This window comes from Phocoena phocoena, chromosome 19 (assembly GCF_963924675.1).
Source record: "Phocoena phocoena chromosome 19, mPhoPho1.1, whole genome shotgun sequence".
Classification (NCBI taxonomy): domain Eukaryota; kingdom Metazoa; phylum Chordata; class Mammalia; order Artiodactyla; family Phocoenidae; genus Phocoena; species Phocoena phocoena.
Window position 1 is genome coordinate 39,878,445 of NC_089237.1, and position 17,590 is coordinate 39,896,034.

Sequence of the window (17,590 nt, forward strand, 5' to 3'; positions counted from 1 at the left end):
GGGCCGTGGCGACGCAATGGTGGCTCCCAGTGGCTTCGGGCCAGCTGCTGTCGGGCAGCAGGGCCGGCCCGGGCTGCGGCCGGGCTGCGCCTAGCGCCGCGTGGGCGGGCAGGGGCGATGCCCCAGGGACCGCGGGCCCCGGGCCCCGAAGCCCCCGGGGCCACGTCCCTGTGAGCGACGTGCGGGATCTTGGGCGGGGCGCCAAGCGCCGAAGGGTTTGCTGGGTCACGCCGGCCCTCGGCTGGGAGGTGGTGGCCAAACCCTCCGCCACCGCCCGATACCCGAGACGTCCGTTCCCCCTGCCTGGGCGGGCTGACCGCCGGGCTGGCTGGCCCTAAGGCGCCAGCGCCAGCGCAACTGGGCCTCAAGAGGCAGCCCGCGGTCCCCGCCCCCGTCTACGGCCATACCACCCTGAACGCGCCCGATCTCGTCTGATCTCGGAAGCTAAGCAGGGTCGGGCCTGGTTAGTACTTGGATGGGAGACCGCCTGGGAATACCGGGTGCTGTAGGCTTTTTGCCTCCCGCTCCGCCTTCTCCTTTACTCGCCCGCGGGCGGTGGCCGCCGGCTCCGCCCCCGCCGGGCCCCGCTGCAGGCCCCACCTCCTCAGGCCCCTCCCACCACGGCGCGCGTGCGCCGGAGGGGCCGCTCCCCGCCGGCCCGGCCGGCCGGGCGGCCAGAAGGCGGCCCCGGAAGGCAGCCGCACCCCGGACGCTCCCGGGGTGGCTGGCCCGGACCCAGAATCCGCCGCGGGCCCGGTTGCCGTCCTTTCGGCCAGCGAGCCCCTCGACCTGCACCTGGCCGCCCCCACTGGCGCCCAGCCCCGCTGCCGCCACCTGTGCGCCGGTGTGTCCCGCCACAGCTCCCTCCGGCAGAAGCCCCGCCTCCGCCGTGTCGCCGCGGCCGGGTGCGGGAGCGGGATCGAGGGCCGGGGCCGCTTCCCCGGGCCTGCCGGCCACCAGGGGCGGGCTCCTGAGCTCGGCGGGTGGTGTGCGGGCAAGGGTGGCCTTGCCGGGGCTGAGGGGCCGTGGCGACGCAATGGTGGCTCCCAGTGGCTTCGGGCCAGCTGCTGTCGGGCAGCAGGGCCGGCCCGGGCTGCGGCCGGGCTGCGCCTAGCGCCGCGTGGGCGGGCAGGGGCGATGCCCCAGGGACCGCGGGCCCCGGGCCCCGAAGCCCCCGGGGCCACGTCCCTGTGAGCGACGTGCGGGATCTTGGGCGGGGCGCCAAGCGCCGAAGGGTTTGCTGGGTCACGCCGGCCCTCGGCTGGGAGGTGGTGGCCAAACCCTCCGCCACCGCCCGATACCCGAGACGTCCGTTCCCCCTGCCTGGGCGGGCTGACCGCCGGGCTGGCTGGCCCTAAGGCGCCAGCGCCAGCGCAACTGGGCCTCAAGAGGCAGCCCGCGGTCCCCGCCCCCGTCTACGGCCATACCACCCTGAACGCGCCCGATCTCGTCTGATCTCGGAAGCTAAGCAGGGTCGGGCCTGGTTAGTACTTGGATGGGAGACCGCCTGGGAATACCGGGTGCTGTAGGCTTTTTGCCTCCCGCTCCGCCTTCTCCTTTACTCGCCCGCGGGCGGTGGCCGCCGGCTCCGCCCCCGCCGGGCCCCGCTGCAGGCCCCACCTCCTCAGGCCCCTCCCACCACGGCGCGCGTGCGCCGGAGGGGCCGCTCCCCGCCGGCCCGGCCGGCCGGGCGGCCAGAAGGCGGCCCCGGAAGGCAGCCGCACCCCGGACGCTCCCGGGGTGGCTGGCCCGGACCCAGAATCCGCCGCGGGCCCGGTTGCCGTCCTTTCGGCCAGCGAGCCCCTCGACCTGCACCTGGCCGCCCCCACTGGCGCCCAGCCCCGCTGCCGCCACCTGTGCGCCGGTGTGTCCCGCCACAGCTCCCTCCGGCAGAAGCCCCGCCTCCGCCGTGTCGCCGCGGCCGGGTGCGGGAGCGGGATCGAGGGCCGGGGCCGCTTCCCCGGGCCTGCCGGCCACCAGGGGCGGGCTCCTGAGCTCGGCGGGTGGTGTGCGGGCAAGGGTGGCCTTGCCGGGGCTGAGGGGCCGTGGCGACGCAATGGTGGCTCCCAGTGGCTTCGGGCCAGCTGCTGTCGGGCAGCAGGGCCGGCCCGGGCTGCGGCCGGGCTGCGCCTAGCGCCGCGTGGGCGGGCAGGGGCGATGCCCCAGGGACCGCGGGCCCCGGGCCCCGAAGCCCCCGGGGCCACGTCCCTGTGAGCGACGTGCGGGATCTTGGGCGGGGCGCCAAGCGCCGAAGGGTTTGCTGGGTCACGCCGGCCCTCGGCTGGGAGGTGGTGGCCAAACCCTCCGCCACCGCCCGATACCCGAGACGTCCGTTCCCCCTGCCTGGGCGGGCGGCGGGGTCCCGCCGGGGCGGGCTGACCGCCGGGCTGGCTGGCCCTAAGGCGCCAGCGCCAGCGCAACTGGGCCTCAAGAGGCAGCCCGCGGTCCCCGCCCCCGTCTACGGCCATACCACCCTGAACGCGCCCGATCTCGTCTGATCTCGGAAGCTAAGCAGGGTCGGGCCTGGTTAGTACTTGGATGGGAGACCGCCTGGGAATACCGGGTGCTGTAGGCTTTTTGCCTCCCGCTCCGCCTTCTCCTTTACTCGCCCGCGGGCGGTGGCCGCCGGCTCCGCCCCCGCCGGGCCCCGCTGCAGGCCCCACCTCCTCAGGCCCCTCCCACCACGGCGCGCGTGCGCCGGAGGGGCCGCTCCCCGCCGGCCCGGCCGGCCGGGCGGCCAGAAGGCGGCCCCGGAAGGCAGCCGCACCCCGGACGCTCCCGGGGTGGCTGGCCCGGACCCAGAATCCGCCGCGGGCCCGGTTGCCGTCCTTTCGGCCAGCGAGCCCCTCGACCTGCACCTGGCCGCCCCCACTGGCGCCCAGCCCCGCTGCCGCCACCTGTGCGCCGGTGTGTCCCGCCACAGCTCCCTCCGGCAGAAGCCCCGCCTCCGCCGTGTCGCCGCGGCCGGGTGCGGGAGCGGGATCGAGGGCCGGGGCCGCTTCCCCGGGCCTGCCGGCCACCAGGGGCGGGCTCCTGAGCTCGGCGGGTGGTGTGCGGGCAAGGGTGGCCTTGCCGGGGCTGAGGGGCCGTGGCGACGCAATGGTGGCTCCCAGTGGCTTCGGGCCAGCTGCTGTCGGGCAGCAGGGCCGGCCCGGGCTGCGGCCGGGCTGCGCCTAGCGCCGCGTGGGCGGGCAGGGGCGATGCCCCAGGGACCGCGGGCCCCGGGCCCCGAAGCCCCCGGGGCCACGTCCCTGTGAGCGACGTGCGGGATCTTGGGCGGGGCGCCAAGCGCCGAAGGGTTTGCTGGGTCACGCCGGCCCTCGGCTGGGAGGTGGTGGCCAAACCCTCCGCCACCGCCCGATACCCGAGACGTCCGTTCCCCCTGCCTGGGCGGGCTGACCGCCGGGCTGGCTGGCCCTAAGGCGCCAGCGCCAGCGCAACTGGGCCTCAAGAGGCAGCCCGCGGTCCCCGCCCCCGTCTACGGCCATACCACCCTGAACGCGCCCGATCTCGTCTGATCTCGGAAGCTAAGCAGGGTCGGGCCTGGTTAGTACTTGGATGGGAGACCGCCTGGGAATACCGGGTGCTGTAGGCTTTTTGCCTCCCGCTCCGCCTTCTCCTTTACTCGCCCGCGGGCGGTGGCCGCCGGCTCCGCCCCCGCCGGGCCCCGCTGCAGGCCCCACCTCCTCAGGCCCCTCCCACCACGGCGCGCGTGCGCCGGAGGGGCCGCTCCCCGCCGGCCCGGCCGGCAGGGCGGCCAGAAGGCGGCCCCGGAAGGCAGCCGCACCCCGGACGCTCCCGGGGTGGCTGGCCCGGACCCAGAATCCGCCGCGGGCCCGGTTGCCGTCCTTTCGGCCAGCGAGCCCCTCGACCTGCACCTGGCCGCCCCCACTGGCGCCCAGCCCCGCTGCCGCCACCTGTGCGCCGGTGTGTCCCGCCACAGCTCCCTCCGGCAGAAGCCCCGCCTCCGCCGTGTCGCCGCGGCCGGGTGCGGGAGCGGGATCGAGGGCCGGGGCCGCTTCCCCGGGCCTGCCGGCCACCAGGGGCGGGCTCCTGAGCTCGGCGGGTGGTGTGCGGGCAAGGGTGGCCTTGCCGGGGCTGAGGGGCCGTGGCGACGCAATGGTGGCTCCCAGTGGCTTCGGGCCAGCTGCTGTCGGGCAGCAGGGCCGGCCCGGGCTGCGGCCGGGCTGCGCCTAGCGCCGCGTGGGCGGGCAGGGGCGATGCCCCAGGGACCGCGGGCCCCGGGCCCCGAAGCCCCCGGGGCCACGTCCCTGTGAGCGACGTGCGGGATCTTGGGCGGGGCGCCAAGCGCCGAAGGGTTTGCTGGGTCACGCCGGCCCTCGGCTGGGAGGTGGTGGCCAAACCCTCCGCCACCGCCCGATACCCGAGACGTCCGTTCCCCCTGCCTGGGCGGGCTGACCGCCGGGCTGGCTGGCCCTAAGGCGCCAGCGCCAGCGCAACTGGGCCTCAAGAGGCAGCCCGCGGTCCCCGCCCCCGTCTACGGCCATACCACCCTGAACGCGCCCGATCTCGTCTGATCTCGGAAGCTAAGCAGGGTCGGGCCTGGTTAGTACTTGGATGGGAGACCGCCTGGGAATACCGGGTGCTGTAGGCTTTTTGCCTCCCGCTCCGCCTTCTCCTTTACTCGCCCGCGGGCGGTGGCCGCCGGCTCCGCCCCCGCCGGGCCCCGCTGCAGGCCCCACCTCCTCAGGCCCCTCCCACCACGGCGCGCGTGCGCCGGAGGGGCCGCTCCCCGCCGGCCCGGCCGGCCGGGCGGCCAGAAGGCGGCCCCGGAAGGCAGCCGCACCCCGGACGCTCCCGGGGTGGCTGGCCCGGACCCAGAATCCGCCGCGGGCCCGGTTGCCGTCCTTTCGGCCAGCGAGCCCCTCGACCTGCACCTGGCCGCCCCCACTGGCGCCCAGCCCCGCTGCCGCCACCTGTGCGCCGGTGTGTCCCGCCACAGCTCCCTCCGGCAGAAGCCCCGCCTCCGCCGTGTCGCCGCGGCCGGGTGCGGGAGCGGGATCGAGGGCCGGGGCCGCTTCCCCGGGCCTGCCGGCCACCAGGGGCGGGCTCCTGAGCTCGGCGGGTGGTGTGCGGGCAAGGGTGGCCTTGCCGGGGCTGAGGGGCCGTGGCGACGCAATGGTGGCTCCCAGTGGCTTCGGGCCAGCTGCAGTGGGGCAGCAGGGCCGGCCCGGGCTGCGGCCGGGCTGCGCCTAGCGCCGCGTGGGCGGGCAGGGGCGATGCCCCAGGGACCGCGGGCCCCGGGCCCCGAAGCCTCCGGGGCCACGTCCCTGTGAGCGACGTGCGGGATCTTGGGCGGGGCGCCAAGCGCCGAAGGGTTTGCTGGGTCACGCCGGCCCTCGGCTGGGAGGTGGTGGCCAAACCCTCCGCCACCGCCCGATACCCGAGACGTCCGTTCCCCCTGCCTGGGCGGGCGGCGGGGTCCCGCCGGGGCGGGCTGACCGCCGGGCTGGCTGGCCCTAAGGCGCCAGCGCCAGCGCAACTGGGCCTCAAGAGGCAGCCCGCGGTCCCCGCCCCCGTCTACGGCCATACCACCCTGAACGCGCCCGATCTCGTCTGATCTCGGAAGCTAAGCAGGGTCGGGCCTGGTTAGTACTTGGATGGGAGACCGCCTGGGAATACCGGGTGCTGTAGGCTTTTTGCCTCCCGCTCCGCCTTCTCCTTTACTCGCCCGCGGGCGGTGGCCGCCGGCTCCGCCCCCGCCGGGCCCCGCTGCAGGCCCCACCTCCTCAGGCCCCTCCCACCACGGCGCGCGTGCGCCGGAGGGGCCGCTCCCCGCCGGCCCGGCCGGCCGGGCGGCCAGAAGGCGGCCCCGGAAGGCAGCCGCACCCCGGACGCTCCCGGGGTGGCTGGCCCGGACCCAGAATCCGCCGCGGGCCCGGTTGCCGTCCTTTCGGCCAGCGAGCCCCTCGACCTGCACCTGGCCGCCCCCACTGGCGCCCAGCCCCGCTGCCGCCACCTGTGCGCCGGTGTGTCCCGCCACAGCTCCCTCCGGCAGAAGCCCCGCCTCCGCCGTGTCGCCGCGGCCGGGTGCGGGAGCGGGATCGAGGGCCGGGGCCGCTTCCCCGGGCCTGCCGGCCACCAGGGGCGGGCTCCTGAGCTCGGCGGGTGGTGTGCGGGCAAGGGTGGCCTTGCCGGGGCTGAGGGGCCGTGGCGACGCAATGGTGGCTCCCAGTGGCTTCGGGCCAGCTGCAGTGGGGCAGCAGGGCCGGCCCGGGCTGCGGCCGGGCTGCGCCTAGCGCCGCGTGGGCGGGCAGGGGCGATGCCCCAGGGACCGCGGGCCCCGGGCCCCGAAGCCTCCGGGGCCACGTCCCTGTGAGCGACGTGCGGGATCTTGGGCGGGGCGCCAAGCGCCGAAGGGTTTGCTGGGTCACGCCGGCCCTCGGCTGGGAGGTGGTGGCCAAACCCTCCGCCACCGCCCGATACCCGAGACGTCCGTTCCCCCTGCCTGGGCGGGCGGCGGGGTCCCGCCGGGGCGGGCTGACCGCCGGGCTGGCTGGCCCTAAGGCGCCAGCGCCAGCGCAACTGGGCCTCAAGAGGCAGCCCGCGGTCCCCGCCCCCGTCTACGGCCATACCACCCTGAACGCGCCCGATCTCGTCTGATCTCGGAAGCTAAGCAGGGTCGGGCCTGGTTAGTACTTGGATGGGAGACCGCCTGGGAATACCGGGTGCTGTAGGCTTTTTGCCTCCCGCTCCGCCTTCTCCTTTACTCGCCCGCGGGCGGTGGCCGCCGGCTCCGCCCCCGCCGGGCCCCGCTGCAGGCCCCACCTCCTCAGGCCCCTCCCACCACGGCGCGCGTGCGCCGGAGGGGCCGCTCCCCGCCGGCCCGGCCGGCCGGGCGGCCAGAAGGCGGCCCCGGAAGGCAGCCGCACCCCGGACGCTCCCGGGGTGGCTGGCCCGGACCCAGAATCCGCCGCGGGCCCGGTTGCCGTCCTTTCGGCCAGCGAGCCCCTCGACCTGCACCTGGCCGCCCCCACTGGCGCCCAGCCCCGCTGCCGCCACCTGTGCGCCGGTGTGTCCCGCCACAGCTCCCTCCGGCAGAAGCCCCGCCTCCGCCGTGTCGCCGCGGCCGGGTGCGGGAGCGGGATCGAGGGCCGGGGCCGCTTCCCCGGGCCTGCCGGCCACCAGGGGCGGGCTCCTGAGCTCGGCGGGTGGTGTGCGGGCAAGGGTGGCCTTGCCGGGGCTGAGGGGCCGTGGCGACGCAATGGTGGCTCCCAGTGGCTTCGGGCCAGCTGCTGTCGGGCAGCAGGGCCGGCCCGGGCTGCGGCCGGGCTGCGCCTAGCGCCGCGTGGGCGGGCAGGGGCGATGCCCCAGGGACCGCGGGCCCCGGGCCCCGAAGCCCCCGGGGCCACGTCCCTGTGAGCGACGTGCGGGATCTTGGGCGGGGCGCCAAGCGCCGAAGGGTTTGCTGGGTCACGCCGGCCCTCGGCTGGGAGGTGGTGGCCAAACCCTCCGCCACCGCCCGATACCCGAGACGTCCGTTCCCCCTGCCTGGGCGGGCGGCGGGGTCCCGCCGGGGCGGGCTGACCGCCGGGCTGGCTGGCCCTAAGGCGCCAGCGCCAGCGCAACTGGGCCTCAAGAGGCAGCCCGCGGTCCCCGCCCCCGTCTACGGCCATACCACCCTGAACGCGCCCGATCTCGTCTGATCTCGGAAGCTAAGCAGGGTCGGGCCTGGTTAGTACTTGGATGGGAGACCGCCTGGGAATACCGGGTGCTGTAGGCTTTTTGCCTCCCGCTCCGCCTTCTCCTTTACTCGCCCGCGGGCGGTGGCCGCCGGCTCCGCCCCCGCCGGGCCCCGCTGCAGGCCCCACCTCCTCAGGCCCCTCCCACCACGGCGCGCGTGCGCCGGAGGGGCCGCTCCCCGCCGGCCCGGCCGGCCGGGCGGCCAGAAGGCGGCCCCGGAAGGCAGCCGCACCCCGGACGCTCCCGGGGTGGCTGGCCCGGACCCAGAATCCGCCGCGGGCCCGGTTGCCGTCCTTTCGGCCAGCGAGCCCCTCGACCTGCACCTGGCCGCCCCCACTGGCGCCCAGCCCCGCTGCCGCCACCTGTGCGCCGGTGTGTCCCGCCACAGCTCCCTCCGGCAGAAGCCCCGCCTCCGCCGTGTCGCCGCGGCCGGGTGCGGGAGCGGGATCGAGGGCCGGGGCCGCTTCCCCGGGCCTGCCGGCCACCAGGGGCGGGCTCCTGAGCTCGGCGGGTGGTGTGCGGGCAAGGGTGGCCTTGCCGGGGCTGAGGGGCCGTGGCGACGCAATGGTGGCTCCCAGTGGCTTCGGGCCAGCTGCAGTCGGGCAGCAGGGCCGGCCCGGGCTGCGGCCGGGCTGCGCCTAGCGCCGCGTGGGCGGGCAGGGGCGATGCCCCAGGGACCGCGGGCCCCGGGCCCCGAAGCCTCCGGGGCCACGTCCCTGTGAGCGACGTGCGGGATCTTGGGCGGGGCGCCAAGCGCCGAAGGGTTTGCTGGGTCACGCCGGCCCTCGGCTGGGAGGTGGTGGCCAAACCCTCCGCCACCGCCCGATACCCGAGACGTCCGTTCCCCCTGCCTGGGCGGGCGGCGGGGTCCCGCCGGGGCGGGCTGACCGCCGGGCTGGCTGGCCCTAAGGCGCCAGCGCCAGCGCAACTGGGCCTCAAGAGGCAGCCCGCGGTCCCCGCCCCCGTCTACGGCCATACCACCCTGAACGCGCCCGATCTCGTCTGATCTCGGAAGCTAAGCAGGGTCGGGCCTGGTTAGTACTTGGATGGGAGACCGCCTGGGAATACCGGGTGCTGTAGGCTTTTTGCCTCCCGCTCCGCCTTCTCCTTTACTCGCCCGCGGGCGGTGGCCGCCGGCTCCGCCCCCGCCGGGCCCCGCTGCAGGCCCCACCTCCTCAGGCCCCTCCCACCACGGCGCGCGTGCGCCGGAGGGGCCGCTCCCCGCCGGCCCGGCCGGCCGGGCGGCCAGAAGGCGGCCCCGGAAGGCAGCCGCACCCCGGACGCTCCCGGGGTGGCTGGCCCGGACCCAGAATCCGCCGCGGGCCCGGTTGCCGTCCTTTCGGCCAGCGAGCCCCTCGACCTGCACCTGGCCGCCCCCACTGGCGCCCAGCCCCGCTGCCGCCACCTGTGCGCCGGTGTGTCCCGCCACAGCTCCCTCCGGCAGAAGCCCCGCCTCCGCCGTGTCGCCGCGGCCGGGTGCGGGAGCGGGATCGAGGGCCGGGGCCGCTTCCCCGGGCCTGCCGGCCACCAGGGGCGGGCTCCTGAGCTCGGCGGGTGGTGTGCGGGCAAGGGTGGCCTTGCCGGGGCTGAGGGGCCGTGGCGACGCAATGGTGGCTCCCAGTGGCTTCGGGCCAGCTGCTGTCGGGCAGCAGGGCCGGCCCGGGCTGCGGCCGGGCTGCGCCTAGCGCCGCGTGGGCGGGCAGGGGCGATGCCCCAGGGACCGCGGGCCCCGGGCCCCGAAGCCCCCGGGGCCACGTCCCTGTGAGCGACGTGCGGGATCTTGGGCGGGGCGCCAAGCGCCGAAGGGTTTGCTGGGTCACGCCGGCCCTCGGCTGGGAGGTGGTGGCCAAACCCTCCGCCACCGCCCGATACCCGAGACGTCCGTTCCCCCTGCCTGGGCGGGCTGACCGCCGGGCTGGCTGGCCCTAAGGCGCCAGCGCCAGCGCAACTGGGCCTCAAGAGGCAGCCCGCGGTCCCCGCCCCCGTCTACGGCCATACCACCCTGAACGCGCCCGATCTCGTCTGATCTCGGAAGCTAAGCAGGGTCGGGCCTGGTTAGTACTTGGATGGGAGACCGCCTGGGAATACCGGGTGCTGTAGGCTTTTTGCCTCCCGCTCCGCCTTCTCCTTTACTCGCCCGCGGGCGGTGGCCGCCGGCTCCGCCCCCGCCGGGCCCCGCTGCAGGCCCCACCTCCTCAGGCCCCTCCCACCACGGCGCGCGTGCGCCGGAGGGGCCGCTCCCCGCCGGCCCGGCCGGCCGGGCGGCCAGAAGGCGGCCCCGGAAGGCAGCCGCACCCCGGACGCTCCCGGGGTGGCTGGCCCGGACCCAGAATCCGCCGCGGGCCCGGTTGCCGTCCTTTCGGCCAGCGAGCCCCTCGACCTGCACCTGGCCGCCCCCACTGGCGCCCAGCCCCGCTGCCGCCACCTGTGCGCCGGTGTGTCCCGCCACAGCTCCCTCCGGCAGAAGCCCCGCCTCCGCCGTGTCGCCGCGGCCGGGTGCGGGAGCGGGATCGAGGGCCGGGGCCGCTTCCCCGGGCCTGCCGGCCACCAGGGGCGGGCTCCTGAGCTCGGCGGGTGGTGTGCGGGCAAGGGTGGCCTTGCCGGGGCTGAGGGGCCGTGGCGACGCAATGGTGGCTCCCAGTGGCTTCGGGCCAGCTGCTGTCGGGCAGCAGGGCCGGCCCGGGCTGCGGCCGGGCTGCGCCTAGCGCCGCGTGGGCGGGCAGGGGCGATGCCCCAGGGACCGCGGGCCCCGGGCCCCGAAGCCCCCGGGGCCACGTCCCTGTGAGCGACGTGCGGGATCTTGGGCGGGGCGCCAAGCGCCGAAGGGTTTGCTGGGTCACGCCGGCCCTCGGCTGGGAGGTGGTGGCCAAACCCTCCGCCACCGCCCGATACCCGAGACGTCCGTTCCCCCTGCCTGGGCGGGCGGCGGGGTCCCGCCGGGGCGGGCTGACCGCCGGGCTGGCTGGCCCTAAGGCGCCAGCGCCAGCGCAACTGGGCCTCAAGAGGCAGCCCGCGGTCCCCGCCCCCGTCTACGGCCATACCACCCTGAACGCGCCCGATCTCGTCTGATCTCGGAAGCTAAGCAGGGTCGGGCCTGGTTAGTACTTGGATGGGAGACCGCCTGGGAATACCGGGTGCTGTAGGCTTTTTGCCTCCCGCTCCGCCTTCTCCTTTACTCGCCCGCGGGCGGTGGCCGCCGGCTCCGCCCCCGCCGGGCCCCGCTGCAGGCCCCACCTCCTCAGGCCCCTCCCACCACGGCGCGCGTGCGCCGGAGGGGCCGCTCCCCGCCGGCCCGGCCGGCCGGGCGGCCAGAAGGCGGCCCCGGAAGGCAGCCGCACCCCGGACGCTCCCGGGGTGGCTGGCCCGGACCCAGAATCCGCCGCGGGCCCGGTTGCCGTCCTTTCGGCCAGCGAGCCCCTCGACCTGCACCTGGCCGCCCCCACTGGCGCCCAGCCCCGCTGCCGCCACCTGTGCGCCGGTGTGTCCCGCCACAGCTCCCTCCGGCAGAAGCCCCGCCTCCGCCGTGTCGCCGCGGCCGGGTGCGGGAGCGGGATCGAGGGCCGGGGCCGCTTCCCCGGGCCTGCCGGCCACCAGGGGCGGGCTCCTGAGCTCGGCGGGTGGTGTGCGGGCAAGGGTGGCCTTGCCGGGGCTGAGGGGCCGTGGCGACGCAATGGTGGCTCCCAGTGGCTTCGGGCCAGCTGCAGTCGGGCAGCAGGGCCGGCCCGGGCTGCGGCCGGGCTGCGCCTAGCGCCGCGTGGGCGGGCAGGGGCGATGCCCCAGGGACCGCGGGCCCCGGGCCCCGAAGCCTCCGGGGCCACGTCCCTGTGAGCGACGTGCGGGATCTTGGGCGGGGCGCCAAGCGCCGAAGGGTTTGCTGGGTCACGCCGGCCCTCGGCTGGGAGGTGGTGGCCAAACCCTCCGCCACCGCCCGATACCCGAGACGTCCGTTCCCCCTGCCTGGGCGGGCGGCGGGGTCCCGCCGGGGCGGGCTGACCGCCGGGCTGGCTGGCCCTAAGGCGCCAGCGCCAGCGCAACTGGGCCTCAAGAGGCAGCCCGCGGTCCCCGCCCCCGTCTACGGCCATACCACCCTGAACGCGCCCGATCTCGTCTGATCTCGGAAGCTAAGCAGGGTCGGGCCTGGTTAGTACTTGGATGGGAGACCGCCTGGGAATACCGGGTGCTGTAGGCTTTTTGCCTCCCGCTCCGCCTTCTCCTTTACTCGCCCGCGGGCGGTGGCCGCCGGCTCCGCCCCCGCCGGGCCCCGCTGCAGGCCCCACCTCCTCAGGCCCCTCCCACCACGGCGCGCGTGCGCCGGAGGGGCCGCTCCCCGCCGGCCCGGCCGGCCGGGCGGCCAGAAGGCGGCCCCGGAAGGCAGCCGCACCCCGGACGCTCCCGGGGTGGCTGGCCCGGACCCAGAATCCGCCGCGGGCCCGGTTGCCGTCCTTTCGGCCAGCGAGCCCCTCGACCTGCACCTGGCCGCCCCCACTGGCGCCCAGCCCCGCTGCCGCCACCTGTGCGCCGGTGTGTCCCGCCACAGCTCCCTCCGGCAGAAGCCCCGCCTCCGCCGTGTCGCCGCGGCCGGGTGCGGGAGCGGGATCGAGGGCCGGGGCCGCTTCCCCGGGCCTGCCGGCCACCAGGGGCGGGCTCCTGAGCTCGGCGGGTGGTGTGCGGGCAAGGGTGGCCTTGCCGGGGCTGAGGGGCCGTGGCGACGCAATGGTGGCTCCCAGTGGCTTCGGGCCAGCTGCAGTGGGGCAGCAGGGCCGGCCCGGGCTGCGGCCGGGCTGCGCCTAGCGCCGCGTGGGCGGGCAGGGGCGATGCCCCAGGGACCGCGGGCCCCGGGCCCCGAAGCCTCCGGGGCCACGTCCCTGTGAGCGACGTGCGGGATCTTGGGCGGGGCGCCAAGCGCCGAAGGGTTTGCTGGGTCACGCCGGCCCTCGGCTGGGAGGTGGTGGCCAAACCCTCCGCCACCGCCCGATACCCGAGACGTCCGTTCCCCCTGCCTGGGCGGGCGGCGGGGTCCCGCCGGGGCGGGCTGACCGCCGGGCTGGCTGGCCCTAAGGCGCCAGCGCCAGCGCAACTGGGCCTCAAGAGGCAGCCCGCGGTCCCCGCCCCCGTCTACGGCCATACCACCCTGAACGCGCCCGATCTCGTCTGATCTCGGAAGCTAAGCAGGGTCGGGCCTGGTTAGTACTTGGATGGGAGACCGCCTGGGAATACCGGGTGCTGTAGGCTTTTTGCCTCCCGCTCCGCCTTCTCCTTTACTCGCCCGCGGGCGGTGGCCGCCGGCTCCGCCCCCGCCGGGCCCCGCTGCAGGCCCCACCTCCTCAGGCCCCTCCCACCACGGCGCGCGTGCGCCGGAGGGGCCGCTCCCCGCCGGCCCGGCCGGCCGGGCGGCCAGAAGGCGGCCCCGGAAGGCAGCCGCACCCCGGACGCTCCCGGGGTGGCTGGCCCGGACCCAGAATCCGCCGCGGGCCCGGTTGCCGTCCTTTCGGCCAGCGAGCCCCTCGACCTGCACCTGGCCGCCCCCACTGGCGCCCAGCCCCGCTGCCGCCACCTGTGCGCCGGTGTGTCCCGCCACAGCTCCCTCCGGCAGAAGCCCCGCCTCCGCCGTGTCGCCGCGGCCGGGTGCGGGAGCGGGATCGAGGGCCGGGGCCGCTTCCCCGGGCCTGCCGGCCACCAGGGGCGGGCTCCTGAGCTCGGCGGGTGGTGTGCGGGCAAGGGTGGCCTTGCCGGGGCTGAGGGGCCGTGGCGACGCAATGGTGGCTCCCAGTGGCTTCGGGCCAGCTGCTGTCGGGCAGCAGGGCCGGCCCGGGCTGCGGCCGGGCTGCGCCTAGCGCCGCGTGGGCGGGCAGGGGCGATGCCCCAGGGACCGCGGGCCCCGGGCCCCGAAGCCCCCGGGGCCACGTCCCTGTGAGCGACGTGCGGGATCTTGGGCGGGGCGCCAAGCGCCGAAGGGTTTGCTGGGTCACGCCGGCCCTCGGCTGGGAGGTGGTGGCCAAACCCTCCGCCACCGCCCGATACCCGAGACGTCCGTTCCCCCTGCCTGGGCGGGCTGACCGCCGGGCTGGCTGGCCCTAAGGCGCCAGCGCCAGCGCAACTGGGCCTCAAGAGGCAGCCCGCGGTCCCCGCCCCCGTCTACGGCCATACCACCCTGAACGCGCCCGATCTCGTCTGATCTCGGAAGCTAAGCAGGGTCGGGCCTGGTTAGTACTTGGATGGGAGACCGCCTGGGAATACCGGGTGCTGTAGGCTTTTTGCCTCCCGCTCCGCCTTCTCCTTTACTCGCCCGCGGGCGGTGGCCGCCGGCTCCGCCCCCGCCGGGCCCCGCTGCAGGCCCCACCTCCTCAGGCCCCTCCCACCACGGCGCGCGTGCGCCGGAGGGGCCGCTCCCCGCCGGCCCGGCCGGCCGGGCGGCCAGAAGGCGGCCCCGGAAGGCAGCCGCACCCCGGACGCTCCCGGGGTGGCTGGCCCGGACCCAGAATCCGCCGCGGGCCCGGTTGCCGTCCTTTCGGCCAGCGAGCCCCTCGACCTGCACCTGGCCGCCCCCACTGGCGCCCAGCCCCGCTGCCGCCACCTGTGCGCCGGTGTGTCCCGCCACAGCTCCCTCCGGCAGAAGCCCCGCCTCCGCCGTGTCGCCGCGGCCGGGTGCGGGAGCGGGATCGAGGGCCGGGGCCGCTTCCCCGGGCCTGCCGGCCACCAGGGGCGGGCTCCTGAGCTCGGCGGGTGGTGTGCGGGCAAGGGTGGCCTTGCCGGGGCTGAGGGGCCGTGGCGACGCAATGGTGGCTCCCAGTGGCTTCGGGCCAGCTGCTGTCGGGCAGCAGGGCCGGCCCGGGCTGCGGCCGGGCTGCGCCTAGCGCCGCGTGGGCGGGCAGGGGCGATGCCCCAGGGACCGCGGGCCCCGGGCCCCGAAGCCCCCGGGGCCACGTCCCTGTGAGCGACGTGCGGGATCTTGGGCGGGGCGCCAAGCGCCGAAGGGTTTGCTGGGTCACGCCGGCCCTCGGCTGGGAGGTGGTGGCCAAACCCTCCGCCACCGCCCGATACCCGAGACGTCCGTTCCCCCTGCCTGGGCGGGCGGCGGGGTCCCGCCGGGGCGGGCTGACCGCCGGGCTGGCTGGCCCTAAGGCGCCAGCGCCAGCGCAACTGGGCCTCAAGAGGCAGCCCGCGGTCCCCGCCCCCGTCTACGGCCATACCACCCTGAACGCGCCCGATCTCGTCTGATCTCGGAAGCTAAGCAGGGTCGGGCCTGGTTAGTACTTGGATGGGAGACCGCCTGGGAATACCGGGTGCTGTAGGCTTTTTGCCTCCCGCTCCGCCTTCTCCTTTACTCGCCCGCGGGCGGTGGCCGCCGGCTCCGCCCCCGCCGGGCCCCGCTGCAGGCCCCACCTCCTCAGGCCCCTCCCACCACGGCGCGCGTGCGCCGGAGGGGCCGCTCCCCGCCGGCCCGGCCGGCCGGGCGGCCAGAAGGCGGCCCCGGAAGGCAGCCGCACCCCGGACGCTCCCGGGGTGGCTGGCCCGGACCCAGAATCCGCCGCGGGCCCGGTTGCCGTCCTTTCGGCCAGCGAGCCCCTCGACCTGCACCTGGCCGCCCCCACTGGCGCCCAGCCCCGCTGCCGCCACCTGTGCGCCGGTGTGTCCCGCCACAGCTCCCTCCGGCAGAAGCCCCGCCTCCGCCGTGTCGCCGCGGCCGGGTGCGGGAGCGGGATCGAGGGCCGGGGCCGCTTCCCCGGGCCTGCCGGCCACCAGGGGCGGGCTCCTGAGCTCGGCGGGTGGTGTGCGGGCAAGGGTGGCCTTGCCGGGGCTGAGGGGCCGTGGCGACGCAATGGTGGCTCCCAGTGGCTTCGGGCCAGCTGCTGTCGGGCAGCAGGGCCGGCCCGGGCTGCGGCCGGGCTGCGCCTAGCGCCGCGTGGGCGGGCAGGGGCGATGCCCCAGGGACCGCGGGCCCCGGGCCCCGAAGCCCCCGGGGCCACGTCCCTGTGAGCGACGTGCGGGATCTTGGGCGGGGCGCCAAGCGCCGAAGGGTTTGCTGGGTCACGCCGGCCCTCGGCTGGGAGGTGGTGGCCAAACCCTCCGCCACCGCCCGATACCCGAGACGTCCGTTCCCCCTGCCTGGGCGGGCTGACCGCCGGGCTGGCTGGCCCTAAGGCGCCAGCGCCAGCGCAACTGGGCCTCAAGAGGCAGCCCGCGGTCCCCGCCCCCGTCTACGGCCATACCACCCTGAACGCGCCCGATCTCGTCTGATCTCGGAAGCTAAGCAGGGTCGGGCCTGGTTAGTACTTGGATGGGAGACCGCCTGGGAATACCGGGTGCTGTAGGCTTTTTGCCTCCCGCTCCGCCTTCTCCTTTACCCGCCCGCGGGCGGTGGCCGCCGGCTCCGCCCCCGCCGGGCCCCGCTGCAGGCCCCACCTCCTCAGGCCCCTCCCACCACGGCGCGCGTGCGCCGGAGGGGCCGCTCCCCGCCGGCCCGGCCGGCCGGGCGGCCAGAAGGCGGCCCCGGAAGGCAGCCGCACCCCGGACGCTCCCGGGGTGGCTGGCCCGGACCCAGAATCCGCCGCGGGCCCGGTTGCCGTCCTTTCGGCCAGCGAGCCCCTCGACCTGCACCTGGCCGCCCCCACTGGCGCCCAGCCCCGCTGCCGCCACCTGTGCGCCGGTGTGTCCCGCCACAGCTCCCTCCGGCAGAAGCCCCGCCTCCGCCGTGTCGCCGCGGCCGGGTGCGGGAGCGGGATCGAGGGCCGGGGCCGCTTCCCCGGGCCTGCCGGCCACCAGGGGCGGGCTCCTGAGCTCGGCGGGTGGTGTGCGGGCAAGGGTGGCCTTGCCGGGGCTGAGGGGCCGTGGCGACGCAATGGTGGCTCCCAGTGGCTTCGGGCCAGCTGCTGTCGGGCAGCAGGGCCGGCCCGGGCTGCGGCCGGGCTGCGCCTAGCGCCGCGTGGGCGGGCAGGGGCGATGCCCCAGGGACCGCGGGCCCCGGGCCCCGAAGCCCCCGGGGCCACGTCCCTGTGAGCGACGTGCGGGATCTTGGGCGGGGCGCCAAGCGCCGAAGGGTTTGCTGGGTCACGCCGGCCCTCGGCTGGGAGGTGGTGGCCAAACCCTCCGCCACCGCCCGATACCCGAGACGTCCGTTCCCCCTGCCTGGGCGGGCGGCGGGGTCCCGCCGGGGCGGGCTGACCGCCGGGCTGGCTGGCCCTAAGGCGCCAGCGCCAGCGCAACTGGGCCTCAAGAGGCAGCCCGCGGTCCCCGCCCCCGTCTACGGCCATACCACCCTGAACGCGCCCGATCTCGTCTGATCTCGGAAGCTAAGCAGGGTCGGGCCTGGTTAGTACTTGGATGGGAGACCGCCTGGGAATACCGGGTGCTGTAGGCTTTTTGCCTCCCGCTCCGCCTTCTCCTTTACTCGCCCGCGGGCGGTGGCCGCCGGCTCCGCCCCCGCCGGGCCCCGCTGCAGGCCCCACCTCCTCAGGCCCCTCCCACCACGGCGCGCGTGCGCCGGAGGGGCCGCTCCCCGCCGGCCCGGCCGGCCGGGCGGCCAGAAGGCGGCCCCGGAAGGCAGCCGCACCCCGGACGCTCCCGGGGTGGCTGGCCCGGACCCAGAATCCGCCGCGGGCCCGGTTGCCGTCCTTTCGGCCAGCGAGCCCCTCGACCTGCACCTGGCCGCCCCCACTGGCGCCCAGCCCCGCTGCCGCCACCTGTGCGCCGGTGTGTCCCGCCACAGCTCCCTCCGGCAGAAGCCCCGCCTCCGCCGTGTCGCCGCGGCCGGGTGCGGGAGCGGGATCGAGGGCCGGGGCCGCTTCCCCGGGCCTGCCGGCCACCAGGGGCGGGCTCCTGAGCTCGGCGGGTGGTGTGCGGGCAAGGGTGGCCTTGCCGGGGCTGAGGGGCCGTGGCGACGCAATGG

At 77.1% G+C, this 17,590-nt stretch overlaps 17 non-coding genes across 17 annotated transcripts; all 17 read left to right on the forward strand.

The window, feature by feature from the left end:
* Positions 1–393: 393 nt before the first annotated feature.
* Positions 394–512, forward strand: LOC136139389 (5S ribosomal RNA). The gene has a single exon (XR_010656927.1). It is a non-coding gene; the product is annotated as a 5S ribosomal RNA (ribosomal RNA).
* A 901-nt stretch (positions 513–1,413) lies between these two features.
* On the forward strand, positions 1,414–1,532 carry LOC136139390 (5S ribosomal RNA). The gene has a single exon (XR_010656928.1). It is a non-coding gene; the product is annotated as a 5S ribosomal RNA (ribosomal RNA).
* A 924-nt stretch (positions 1,533–2,456) lies between these two features.
* On the forward strand, positions 2,457–2,575 carry LOC136139391 (5S ribosomal RNA). Its single transcript, XR_010656929.1, has one exon. It is a non-coding gene; the product is annotated as a 5S ribosomal RNA (ribosomal RNA).
* Positions 2,576–3,476: 901 nt separating this feature from the next.
* LOC136139392 (5S ribosomal RNA) lies at positions 3,477–3,595 on the forward strand. Its single transcript, XR_010656930.1, has one exon. It is a non-coding gene; the product is annotated as a 5S ribosomal RNA (ribosomal RNA).
* A 901-nt stretch (positions 3,596–4,496) lies between these two features.
* LOC136139393 (5S ribosomal RNA) lies at positions 4,497–4,615 on the forward strand. Its single transcript, XR_010656931.1, has one exon. It is a non-coding gene; the product is annotated as a 5S ribosomal RNA (ribosomal RNA).
* A 924-nt stretch (positions 4,616–5,539) lies between these two features.
* LOC136139394 (5S ribosomal RNA) lies at positions 5,540–5,658 on the forward strand. Its single transcript, XR_010656932.1, has one exon. It is a non-coding gene; the product is annotated as a 5S ribosomal RNA (ribosomal RNA).
* Positions 5,659–6,582: 924 nt separating this feature from the next.
* On the forward strand, positions 6,583–6,701 carry LOC136139395 (5S ribosomal RNA). The gene has a single exon (XR_010656933.1). It is a non-coding gene; the product is annotated as a 5S ribosomal RNA (ribosomal RNA).
* A 924-nt stretch (positions 6,702–7,625) lies between these two features.
* LOC136139397 (5S ribosomal RNA) lies at positions 7,626–7,744 on the forward strand. Its single transcript, XR_010656935.1, has one exon. It is a non-coding gene; the product is annotated as a 5S ribosomal RNA (ribosomal RNA).
* A 924-nt stretch (positions 7,745–8,668) lies between these two features.
* Positions 8,669–8,787, forward strand: LOC136139398 (5S ribosomal RNA). The gene has a single exon (XR_010656936.1). It is a non-coding gene; the product is annotated as a 5S ribosomal RNA (ribosomal RNA).
* Positions 8,788–9,688: 901 nt separating this feature from the next.
* LOC136139400 (5S ribosomal RNA) lies at positions 9,689–9,807 on the forward strand. The gene has a single exon (XR_010656937.1). It is a non-coding gene; the product is annotated as a 5S ribosomal RNA (ribosomal RNA).
* Positions 9,808–10,731: 924 nt separating this feature from the next.
* On the forward strand, positions 10,732–10,850 carry LOC136139401 (5S ribosomal RNA). The gene has a single exon (XR_010656938.1). It is a non-coding gene; the product is annotated as a 5S ribosomal RNA (ribosomal RNA).
* A 924-nt stretch (positions 10,851–11,774) lies between these two features.
* Positions 11,775–11,893, forward strand: LOC136139402 (5S ribosomal RNA). The gene has a single exon (XR_010656939.1). It is a non-coding gene; the product is annotated as a 5S ribosomal RNA (ribosomal RNA).
* A 924-nt stretch (positions 11,894–12,817) lies between these two features.
* LOC136139403 (5S ribosomal RNA) lies at positions 12,818–12,936 on the forward strand. Its single transcript, XR_010656940.1, has one exon. It is a non-coding gene; the product is annotated as a 5S ribosomal RNA (ribosomal RNA).
* A 901-nt stretch (positions 12,937–13,837) lies between these two features.
* LOC136139404 (5S ribosomal RNA) lies at positions 13,838–13,956 on the forward strand. Its single transcript, XR_010656941.1, has one exon. It is a non-coding gene; the product is annotated as a 5S ribosomal RNA (ribosomal RNA).
* A 924-nt stretch (positions 13,957–14,880) lies between these two features.
* LOC136139405 (5S ribosomal RNA) lies at positions 14,881–14,999 on the forward strand. The gene has a single exon (XR_010656942.1). It is a non-coding gene; the product is annotated as a 5S ribosomal RNA (ribosomal RNA).
* Positions 15,000–15,900: 901 nt separating this feature from the next.
* LOC136139406 (5S ribosomal RNA) lies at positions 15,901–16,019 on the forward strand. Its single transcript, XR_010656943.1, has one exon. It is a non-coding gene; the product is annotated as a 5S ribosomal RNA (ribosomal RNA).
* A 924-nt stretch (positions 16,020–16,943) lies between these two features.
* On the forward strand, positions 16,944–17,062 carry LOC136139407 (5S ribosomal RNA). Its single transcript, XR_010656944.1, has one exon. It is a non-coding gene; the product is annotated as a 5S ribosomal RNA (ribosomal RNA).
* The last annotated feature ends 528 nt before the right edge of the window (positions 17,063–17,590 follow it).